Below are 11,343 nucleotides of genomic sequence, written 5' to 3'. Positions count from 1 at the left end.
TCCTCGCCTCTCCCCCACCCCCTCCACCATGCACCCAGGGGCTGGAGATCCTTCGAGGTACGGTGGGGATCCGAGAACCCAGAGAAGTGCAACTGGGGTGCAGTCCCCGGAACAAAGGCCCACAGAGGGGTCCCAGAGAGCGTGGCTCCCAGGGGGCGGCCCCCTCCTCCCGCTCTGCAGCTCCTCCCCTCGTCCCCATCCTCCCCGCCAGAGGCCAAGCAGACGCGCAACTTCGCCTACGGTTCCCAAGTTGCTGGGCGCGCAAGGGTGGGATCTGGGTGGGGGGGAGGGGGAAGAGGAAAGAAAGAGGGGGAGGGGAGGAGGAGGGAGGGGGAGGGGGAGAAGAGCAGGAGGAGACGAGGGCTCCCCGGGCGCCTTGGCTGCGTTTCAGGAATCCGCTGCCACTGCGGGCCTCTCTCGCCGGCTCGGCGGGATCGAAGAGGGAGCGGGCCGCCAGGACCACTCCATCGCCCGCCCGCTGCGCCGCACGGCGCCCGCCTGGCGCCGCTTTCTGCCGGGGAAGCGGACGGTGGGGCCGCGCCCCCCTCCCTCGCTCCCGCCGCTCTGCGCCGCCCGCGGGAGGGCGTCGAGCCCGGCAGCGCCCGGCCGCTTCTACCGAGATTTGCCGGGAGGAGGGTGAAGTTGCGATCGGATGCTGCCCTGGCGGGACCCCAGGAGGGAGGAGTCGCATCTGCCGGCGCTGGAGGAGCCTCGGTGGCCAGGGTAAGTGGGGCGCCGGCCGGGGTCCGGAGCCGCCTCCCGGGCCGGGCCGGGCCGGGCTGAGTGCGCCCCCCTCTGCCGCTTTCCACGTCCAGGCGCGCGCCAAACTTTTGCAAGTAGAAGGGGGCGAGCGAGGGCGGGAGGGGGAGCCCCACGCGCTCCGGTACACACGTGCGGGTATGCACACCCCTCACCGCCGCGCCAGCCACGCACCGCGCGTCCCGGTGTCACTGCGTGCCACGGGTGACAAGCCAGGAGCCCAACGCGCATTCCCAGCAGCTCTGGGCTTTAAAACCGGGCTGGTTTTTGTGCTGCTCAGTTAAATCCACGTCTTTGTCTGCAGTCTTCTAAAGGAAAACCCCAAAGTTCCAGGGCAGGGGACAAGCTGCCCGGACTCCGGAAAGGGGTGACAGGGATCCCCGAGCCCCGGGAGTGGGAAAGCAAGCAGGCATGCAGCGGGCTCTCCAGGTCCGGCAGGAGCGGATTTGCTGTGGAAATTCGGTGTCTGGTTGTGTGCAGATCTTCCTGAGGCGAGGCCTGGAAACGGGGAGTGATTCATAAACTCCTCAAACTGACTTGCTGGGTCTCTGGGCATGCCGAGGGAGGCTCGGGGCCGGGGCTGCGCTGGACAGCTGGGTGGTGGCGGCGACTGGGCTTTGGAAGGAAGCAGAGACCTTCCCCCCAGCGGATATGTTTCCTCGGTGGGACTTCAAAGGGGACAGAGATCCCAACCCTCCTTGTGTATGTGTCCAGATGGGTCTAGATGGGTCTAGCCAGGGCTGTCAGGACTTCATTTCCTCACACCTAAAGTTTTGTTTGGTTTCTGGTGTGTGGTTTCCTGGGCTTGAGGATGATCTAAGAATGTTCCTGAACCTCACTGGGTCCCCATATAATGCATACTCCGGTGGGTGTTGCTTAGTGATCGATGCTGTGCACCAACCATTGCGATGTAGCCCGGACTCACAGACAGCACAGGCCCCTGGGCCCTAGCTGGCTTGGAGTTGGTCTTCCTGAAGAGGAATTGGTGCTGACGGACTGCTGGGGGCTCTGCACCCTGTGTTTGGGGAAGCAAGTGGCCCGAGCAAAAAGTAGCAAGCACGTTTTTCTGTGTGTGTGGGCTGGTATTGGAGCCTTGAACCTTCTCTTTGCCCTTCAGGGCATGTTCTGTTTCTGCTAGCTAGGCTGGAGATGAAGATGATGCACTGTGTAGCCAATTCATTTGACCTCTCAGAATAACCAGATCTGCAGCAGAGAGTATGAGTGGGTCCCATCAGCCCTTCCCTGACCTGGCTGTAGGAGAGTGGGTGGGAGGAAAAAGCCATTGGCTGGACTCCTGGACATGTGCTGGGGTAGAGACTATGGGCGTTCTGTGTGTTTTTGTGTGTGTATGAAATCCGTTCTTTCCACTGGCTCCTACTGGCCTGGCCAGAATGATGGTTCTCACAGAAGGTCTAGGAGCTGTGTCCTCTAGCACAGGCTTGTTTTCTTGGTAGAAAGCAGGTGGAGGGGCAGTCCCTTTACAAGTATTAGTGTCAGTTTCTCTGAACCAACTAGTGGGATTTCCAAAGGAGCAGAAACATTCTGTGTTCTTGGAACTGGGATTGTTGGCATTTGGGGGGAGGGGATAGGGGAGTTGAACAAGTGCAAAGATGTGGAGGCAGCCAGGGTGTGTAATGGGGGGAAAATGTGTCAGTCCCCACTCTTGTTCCTGACCAACTGACTAGCAGTATGCAATCCACTCAAACTTTTGTTTGTGTGTGTGCCAGCCCTGGGGTTTGAACTCAGGGCAGGAGTGCTGTCTATAAGCTTTTGTGCTTTAAGACTAGCACTCTACCACTTGAGCCACAGCTCTACTTCTGGTTTTTTGGTGGTTAATCGGAGATAAGAGTCTTATGGACTTTCCTGCCTGGGCTGGCTTTGAACTGTGAGCCTCAGATCTCAGATTCATAAGTAGGTAGAATTACAGGAGTAAGCCACTGGAACTGGGCTCTCCCAAACTTTTTTTTTTTTGCTAGTCCTAGGTCTTTAACTGAGGGCCTAGGTACTGTCCCTGAGCCTCTTTGTGCTCAAGGCTAGTGCTCTACCACTTTGAGCCACAGTACCACTTCCAGTTTTCTCTTAGTTTGTTAGAGATACGAGTCTCAGGCTGGAAATGTGGCTTAGTGGTAGAGTGCGTGCCTAGCATGCATGAAGCCCTGGGTTCAATTCCTCAGTACCACATAAACAGAAAAAGCCAGAAGTGCTAGCCTTGAGCAAAAAGGCTAAGGGAGCCAAGTGCCAGTGGCTCACACCTGTAATCCTAGCTACTGAGGAGGCTGAGATCTGAGGATCACGGTTCAAAGCCAGCCTGGGCAGAAAAGTCTGTGAGACTTTTATCTCCAATTAACCACTAGAAAACCAGAAGTGATGCTGTGGCTCAAGCGATAGAGCACTTGCCTTGAGCACAGGGATAGCACCCAAGTCCAGAGTTCAAGCCCCACAACCAACAACAACAACAAAAAAGCTCAGGGACAGGACCCAGGTCTTGAATTCAAGTCCAAGGACTGGCAAAAAAAAAAAAAAAAAAAAAACACCAAAACTCACAGACTGGCTTTCAACTGTGATCCTCAGATCTATCTTAGCCTCCTGAGTAGCTAGGATTACTGGTCTGAGCCACTGGCTCAGTCCCACCCAAACTTTTAAATACTGGAATTAGCAGAGAATTGGGCATTGCCAGGACTGTGGCCCCAGCAGAGAGGGTGGGTGGTCTAGGCTTGGCAATCAGTCTGATTTTCAGGTGGAACACTTGCAGTCAGTCCCTTCTGGCATCACCTTTCCATTTCATTATACCTTCTGGGAATCAGGAACTCTCTAGACAATCTCACTGAACAATTATATCCCTGTGACGTTTACTTTTATCTCATGTTCTTTTACAGATTAGAAGTAACTTTTTAGAATCACATAGCCTATGAGAGACAAAGCCACTATTGGTACCTGGAAAGTCTGACTCCAGATCCTACTTTCTCCACCATCCAGGCTGTCTGTTAAGCTCCCTACTAGGTCTCCATGGGAACAAGGAAACAACACCTGGTGCTATTTTCTAACCAGGTGCAGGGGCCTCTGACTACATCTCTCTTTTTTCACACACTCTACCCAGCCTTGGTTATACTGTACTATGGGAATCAAAGGCCTGGTTGCTGCCAGACTTCTGGAGCATTCTGTGTGGACCTGAAATTAGGGAACAGCTGAAATTTGGGGGTGAATGCAGAGAGATGTCACAAGGATTCCAGTGAGAGTTGATTTATCATCTGAAGAATAGAGACAAAGCTACCACTTATAACTTACTTTGGCAGGGAAGATGGACTTGCCGGGCTCCGGTGGCTCACGCCTGTAATCCTAGCTACTCAGGAGGCTGAGATCTGAGGATTATAGCTCAAAGCCAGCCTGGGCAGGAAAAATCTGTGACTCTTATCTCCAATAAACCGCTCAGAAAACTGGAAGTGGGGCTGGGAAGGTGGCTCAGTGGTAGAGCACTTGCCTTGCATGCCTGAGGCCCTGGGTTCGATTCCTCAGCGCCACATAAGCAAAAAGAAAAAAAAAGCCAGAAGTGGCGCTGTGGCTCAAGTGGTAGAGTGCTAGCCTTGAGCTGAAAGAGCTGAGGGACAGCGCCCAGGCCCAGAGTTCAGGATCCACGACTGGATCCATAAACAACAACAACAAAAAAAAAAACTGGAAGTGGCATTGTGGCTCAAGTGGTAGAGTGCTAGCCTTGAGCTGAAGAGCTCAAGGACAGCGCCTAGTCCCAGAGTTCAAGCCCCAACCACAACTGACAACAAAAAAACACAAAACAAAGAAGATGGACTCAGTCCTTAAGTGGATCAGGATGCATTTTGGCACTTACCATGTAATCTGTTACCTAGGAAATCAGCCCTTACCTGTCACTTCTTGTTGTCACTTCCTTGGTGAATATAAGAGACATATTACAGCTGTTCTCTACCCCACCGTATCTCCTACAGAGCTGGACTCCTTGGCCATATATGCTCTGGGCAGAGCCAGGGTGGCCAAGGGAGGGAACCACAGCTCACCAGGTTCCCAGTGTGCTTCTGCACACACACCTAAGAAGGTCTATCATTCATTAGTCATGCTCTACTCAGGAAAGGAGACTCCAGAGTGGTGGTGGGTACCTAGATCAGAAAGCTGGGAGCTTCCCCTTTAGGCTCCATGCTTTCAGTCTTGCTGGTATCTAACATCCAAGGGCTGTGAACTGTAACCTGCTGGGGCAGGTCCTCCAGACCCATTCCAGTACACCTCATCTGCTGCAGAGCCTCTGATGTGTCTATAGTACAAGAAAACCTTGCACCCTTTAAGGGAAACAAGATGCCAGGCCCTCACAGCTACCCAGCAGGCTGACACCTGAGGATCACAGTTCAAAGCCAGTCTGGACAGATAAATCTGTGAGACTCTTATCTCCAATTAACCAGCAAAAAAGCTGGCAATGGAACTGTAGCTCAAGTAGTAGAGCACTAGTACTAGTTTTGAGCAAAAAAGCTAAGGAAAAATGACCTGGTCCTGAGTTCAAGCCCCTGTACCAACACATACACACACACACACACACACACACACACACACACATGCACACACATGCACATGTGTACACACACTCAAGTGAGGAACTTGAATAAGTCCTCTGGGGTGAGTTCTTCAATGTTAAGCTGCAGAGATCCTAGGGTCTCAGTGGGCTCTTTTGGATACAAGTCGGGAGATTGGGTGCAGGGAGAAGCTGCCCGACCAGAGCGAGAGCCAGAGGCTGTTCCTCTTGGGACCCCCTGGCACCTGAGAGGGACTTGGCAATGTTGTCAGGTGCAGGGCAAAGCCTAGGAGGGGCTGTGAGCACCTTTGCTGAGAAGTCACATTGTGGAGAAGCTAAGGGTCATCTTGGATGATAGAGATCCAGAGACAGGGGTTTCTGGCTTCATTAAGTCACACAGCAGGAAAAGAAAGCAGTGCACTCTTCATTCATTAGGCAGAAATGATACTGATCACTTCTTTCCTCCAACCATCTAAAGAGATGATAGGAGCTGCCTGTTGTGCTCTAAGCACATACATTCCACAGCTGGGTGTGGGGTAGCTCCTGGCAGGCCCAGATAGTTTGTTCCCTTCTGTCTCCATCACTTCAAATCTGGCTGCTTGCTCCTGATCCCTGGCCAATGTGGAAGGAGGGACCAGGTCATTGGAGCCCCAGAGCCAGGTAACTTCTTATGTGTAGCTCCTGCCCCCCATCATGTATTTCCACTCTCCCATCTCCAAACAAAGATGCCTGTGTATTGGGGAACCATTGGTTTCTCTGGGCCCTGGGAAATTTATCACTGGGGCCAGAGAGGACTCTATGAAAAGGTTTTGAAGGAAATGTGGAAAATCAACAAGCCAGTTCCCAACTCAGCCTCTCCTGAACGCCACTGGTGAACACCCACCTTTTCCAGCCAGTCTGTGATGACTGTCCTATTTTATACCTGCCCCCTCCCTCCCAGGCCCCGCCCTTTTGACTCTGGGGAGATTCAAAAGTCGAGAGCACATCCTCCACTGGTCTAGCTGGTGGCTTGAGTTGGGAAGACCATGTAATGTGGAGAAACAGGGCCCCAGGGCTCCTCAGCTCCATCTGTGTGAGTCCTCGCTCTGGGAAGGCAGTTGTTTGGTAAGTTTGACTTGGATGGTGGAGCATGGTGGGGCTTCTCTCCAGTTTATAACATCTTAAGTATTGCTTTGGAGCCCATGGACCAATGTTAATGTGGTCATGTCCCAGAAATGGGTACCCCCCCTCCCCCGCCCCCCCGTGAAGAAACCCTCAGGACCTAAGTATCTTCTTTCTAGCTTCCCAGACTAACAAAACATTAAGCTTTCTTGCTTTGGGCTGGAGTCCTAGCCATATAGGCCAGGGTGGTGAGGTGTGAGGTCACACCCATGGTGTCTACCATGAACTCTAACACTGCTTGTCTTTGAAACAAATTCTATCACTTTGCAACTACAATTTATTTGGTGGCTGAAAGTTAAGCTCATGATGAAAAAGGAAAGACGGCTCCCCAGTGGGCTCAGCATCTCAGGAATCCCACTTCACAGCCAGCGAGTGGCCCAGGGGTCATCTTGTGTGTGGCTCTGCTGGGCTGGGTTTGCAAGAGCTTGCTGCTGGAGGGCTCTGAGTCCTTTCCACATTGTCTTGCTGCTACCAGGCTGCTGGAGAAAGGAATTGTGGGGGAGTTCCCCACACCTTTCCTCACTTCCCATGCTGCAAGAGGCTAAGCAACTCTCTCACATCGCACATCCCACATCCCACATCCCCAGCCTCATCCTGCATCTTTGGCTTACCATCACAGGCAAACGCACACACACGTGCATGCACACACACATTACACACACACATGCACAATCATATAGTCCTCTCCACACAAATATGGAACAGTCAGACATAGATATACACTGAGATATACATTCACAGGCATGAACACAAGCATTTACACACACATCCAGATTCACAAATACAAGGACACATGCATGTAAAGGGCAATTGCAGAGGTTAAAGCATCGATTCAATAACCAGAATACCTACCTAGGGGCTTGTGGTCTCTGGTGAGGTGCTTAGCTCCCTAGGCCTTCTCTTCCCAGCCTGTAAGAGCCATGGGGACAGTAGCTACCTATGGTAAGTAAAAATAGGAAAGGAGTTTAGAAGTACACATAGTAGTAGAGTGTGTGTGTGTGTGTGAGAGAGAGAGAGAGAGAGCGTGCGCGAGAGAGAGCGCATGTGTGTGTGTGAGAGTGTGTGCACGCGCGTGTGAATGAGAGAGAGTGCATACGCTTGCATGCCAGTTCCAGGGCCTGAATTCATGACCAGCTTTTCACTCAAGACTGCCACTCTTCCACCTGAGCCACACACCTACTTTGGGCTTTTTTTGGTATTTAGTGTAGACAAGAGTCTCATGGACTTTCCTGCCAGGGCTGACTTCAAACCACAATCTTCAGAGCTCAGCCTTCTGAGTAGCTAAGATTACAGGCATAAGCCTGACTTCACTACAGTTTTTGAGCTTCAGTTTTCCAGAACCTGTAACGTGGTGTAGCATTCTTGATGCTGGACCCTAATTGGATAATTCTGAAGACAATCTTATCTTTCCTCAGGAAGCTCATTATTTTGAAACAATTTGGTAGCCTCCCAAGAATTACAAGAACTCCACCAGCAACAGGGTTTTCAAAGCTGGGAGAACCTTCAGAGGAGATCAGGGAGGCTTAGACCCCTTCCCATGTATCTGTTCTGCTCTGTGGACTTCTGAGGGGAGGTCTGGCTTATAAGAACCCCAGAGTGGGGCTGGGAAGGTGGCTCAGTGGTAGAGTGCTTGCCTTGCATGCCTGAGGCCCTGGGTTCGATTTCTCAGCACCACATAAGCAAAAAGAAAAAAGCTGGAAGTGGCGCTGTGGCTCAAGTGGTAGAGCGCTAGCCTTGAGCTAAAGAGCTGAGGGACAGCACCCAGGCCCAGAGTTCAGACCCCACGACCGGGCCCAAAAAAAAAAAAAACAAAAAGAACCCCAGAGTGTAGATGTTTACCCAGAACACCTTCAGGTCGATGGGCTTCTGTCTCACGTGTGCCCATCCCTGTTCACACATGCCATACCAACGGTGCCTGTGCCAGCCCACTCTCTACCTGAGAGGGGTTGAGATCCCTCCTGTCTTCCTCCCCACTCCCTGTCCTCTCCCTTCTCCAGCTGCCTCACCATCTGCAGGATTCTGGAAAGTGCTAACAGGTTGGAACCAAAGCATTGTTATCTGAAGAAATGGGGTTGTCCCCTGGCTATCACTGCACTGTTTCTGCAACGAATTTCCCAAGTCTGACCACAAGAGTGGCCGGTGCGGGCGGGCAGGGTTGTGGGTGTCCTGCTATCCTCTGGGGATCGCTAGGGGCTGGTCAGAGCAACGGGAAAAGCCCAAGTACCTGGCCTTCAGCGTTAAGGACAGATGCAACTGTCTGAAGGGGCCCAGATCAGAACTTAGAACCTGTGTGTTAGAAGTCTTCCTCCTCCTCCTTCTCCAAAGACAGAACAGAAACTCCTCTGGCCACAAAGGTCAGGAAGCCTGGCTTGTTTTTATTCTGAGAGATACTGCTTCTATTTTCTTTTTCTTCTCTTCTTTTTTCTTTCTTTTCTTTCGTTTTCCTTTTCTTTCTTTCTTTTTTCTTTTTTTGCCAGTCCTGGGGCTGGAACTCAGGGCCTGGGCACTGTCCCTGAGCTTCTTTTGCTGAAGACATGTGGTACTGAGGAATCAAACCTAGGGCTTCATACATGCTAGACAAGCACTCTAAAACTAAGCCACATTCCCAGCCCCTTTCTTCTTTTTTTCTTATCTATCTATCTTTTTTTTTTTTTTTTTTTTTTTGTCGATCACAGGGCTTGAATTCTGGGCCTGGGTGCTATCCCTGAACTCGTCAGCTCAAGGCAAGCACTCTACCACTTGAGCCTCAGCGCCACTCCTGTTTTCTGGTGACTTATTGGAGATAAGAGTCTCATAGAGTTTCCTCCCTGGGCTGGCTTTGAACCGTGATCCTCAGATCTTAGCCTCCTGAGTAGCTAGGATTACAGGCATGAGTCACCAGCACCTGGTCTAGCTTATCTTTCTTTCTTTCTCTTTCCTTCCTTCCTTTCTTTTTCCTTCTTTCTTTCTCTCTTTCTTTTTTTCCTTCCTTCCTTTCTCTTTCTTTCCTCTGTGTGTGTGTGTGCGCGGCGCGTGGGCACACACGCACACGCACACACTAATACTGGGACTTGAACTCAGGGCAAGGGTGCTGTTCTTTTTTCAATCAAGGCCAACACTCTGACACTTGAGCCATACCTCTGCTTTTTGCTTTTTGCTGGTTAATTGGAGGTAAGAATCTCACAGATTTCAAGCTGGCTTCAAACCATGATCCTCAGATCTCAGCCTGCTGAGTAGCTAAGATTACAGGCGTGATCTTTCCATTTATTCCTCCTTTTGCACCTGGTTCAGGCATCTGGGAGGGTGCCATGGAAACCTTAAAACTGCTAGCATCTGCCAAGAATGCCCCTCACTAGCTTTTCCCGGGAAAATCCAGAGATGGTCACAGCCATTACTACCATTTAATGGTGAAGCTGCCCACATCTGTGGCTAGTGAGCAGCAGAATTGGGTCTGGGCTCTCACCCCTGCCATGACACAGGTGGCACACATGTGCATGTATGTGTCCTGCTGAGGCTTTGCCAAGAAGAGAAATGGACCAGGGATACCCACAGGTCCAGTCCTGACCGTTAGTCAATGCTGGCCTTCCCAGGTGTGGTGTCTCCCTGAGCAGGGAGGAGATAGCTCCCCTGCAGCTGCCACCCCGTGGTGGGAAGAGTCATTCAAATTCCAGAAGCAGCCCTCAGTCTGTCTTCTCAGAGGTGTGGACCCTATGGGCCAGATTTATTCCCTGTACAAGGTACTATATGCCTGCCCAACACGGTACAGAGTTGGGCTGGGGATAACAAGGGGTCCTTTTCTGCTAGAAAGGAGATGGGCTCCGGTGACAAGCCTTAAATCCAGCTGTGATGATGCACAGAGGTGGACATGGGGAACGCTGGCCAAAGGCACAGAGATGGTTAAGTTCAGGTCAAATACAGGGACCAGTTAGATAGAATTGTAGCCTTTGTTGAGTTCATGAAAAAGGGAGAGTTGAAGCATGATGGAGTTTTACCTGCAGTCTCTGGAGTTGCTCTGCCTGCATAGGAAACTCTATTTTCCTTCACTGGCTGAGTTACCATGTCCAAGTTGTTACACCTCTTTGTGCCTATTTTCTCCCTACTGGTACTCAACATGCAAGATCATGAAGGTGATGTGAGAATAAAATGTTTCTGTGTGTGAGTGCTTGGGGCAGTGCCTAGACACTGTAACAAAGAAGGGTATGCTGTTTTTAAGTTTTCATATGTACATGATTTGGAACTGGGAATAAAATTATTTATACATTTGGTGGTATTGGGGCTTGAACTCAGGACTTTGAGCTTTCTAGACAGGTGCTCTACCACTTGAACATGGCTCCCTCCCTTTTTCCTTTATTTTTCAAGAAGGGCTTTTGTCTGGGGCCAGCCTTGGATCACTCTTACCTCCCCTTCTGACATAGCTGAGATTATACATGTGTACCACTGGCCAGTGAATTGTCAATCAGTTACAGCATAGAAATCCACTCCCTGCATATACCGTACTTTACCCATTTTGATTATGTATATATGCATAAAGACCCTGTATGTGGTGGGTGTATGCAGGTATGTCCGTGAGTGCACGCATGCACGCACACGTGCCCGCTTCTCCTGGGAGCTTGATCTCAGGGACTGGGTGCTGTCCCTGAGCTTTTGTGCTCAAGGCTAGCACTCTTCCACTTGAGAACCACCGCTCTACTTCCAGCTTTTTGGCGGTTAATTGGAGATAAGAATCTCACCAACTTTCCTGCCCCAGCTGGCTTCAAACCGTGATCCTCAGATCTTAGCCTCCTGAGTAGCTAGGATTACAGGCGTGAGCCACCCACTAATGCCCAGCACTGTATGTTGGAACTGAAGCCTAAAAAGGCAGAATAGGCTGCCAAAGACCCCTCTGCCAGGGGCACTCAGAGCAGACATCACTGTCA

General features: G+C 51.3%; 1 protein-coding gene across 1 annotated transcript in view; it reads left to right on the top strand.

The window, feature by feature from the left end:
* The first annotated feature begins 668 nt into the window (after positions 1-668).
* The window catches only part of Chst3 (carbohydrate sulfotransferase 3), a 36,775-nt gene continuing 26,100 nt past the window's right edge, over positions 669-11,343 (top strand). The window contains exon 1 of the mRNA XM_042690343.1: positions 669-723. The gene's annotated coding sequence lies outside the window, so the exon portion shown is untranslated. The remainder of the gene's footprint in view (positions 724-11,343) is intronic.

This window comes from Dipodomys spectabilis, unplaced genomic scaffold (assembly GCF_019054845.1).
Source record: "Dipodomys spectabilis isolate Male_0828 unplaced genomic scaffold, ASM1905484v1 ptg000136l, whole genome shotgun sequence".
Classification (NCBI taxonomy): Eukaryota; Metazoa; Chordata; class Mammalia; order Rodentia; family Heteromyidae; genus Dipodomys; species Dipodomys spectabilis.
This window is presented reverse-complemented; position numbering and strand designations above follow the sequence as displayed.